Here is a 363-nt window from a genome sequence, read left to right on the forward strand (position 1 = left end):
GCTATAATTATTGAATATTTCAATGAGATCTTACTGCTATTAATTCTAGCATTAGAGAGGCACCTATCATACAGAAAGTCAAGTAAATACCTTGTAGATGAAAAGAAAAATAATAAAACAAGGCAATACCAGTTGTCAGGTTTGAACTCCTGACCAATGGAGTCCAGAAACACTACATCACACTGATAGTAAATCTAAACAGTTTGACAATCACATCCTGGTAACATTGTAAAGCTACATTAGTCGGTTACCTCCTTAGAAAGTGTGTGAATCCAAGAAATAGTCTTCACACAAGTCTTACAAAGAATACAGCTGATACTCTTTTGAAAAATAAGAAAACACAAACACGTTATAAAATATTGT

At 32.8% G+C, this 363-nt stretch overlaps 1 protein-coding gene across 1 annotated transcript in view; it reads left to right on the forward strand.

Annotated features, from left to right (window-relative positions):
• Positions 1-363, forward strand: part of LOC106870882 (ruvB-like 2) — a 51,888-nt gene that overhangs the window by 30,877 nt on the left and 20,648 nt on the right. The gene's annotated exons all lie outside the window — the stretch shown is intronic.

The sequence above is a fragment of the Octopus bimaculoides genome, chromosome 5, assembly GCF_001194135.2.
Source record: "Octopus bimaculoides isolate UCB-OBI-ISO-001 chromosome 5, ASM119413v2, whole genome shotgun sequence".
Classification (NCBI taxonomy): Eukaryota; Metazoa; Mollusca; class Cephalopoda; order Octopoda; family Octopodidae; genus Octopus; species Octopus bimaculoides.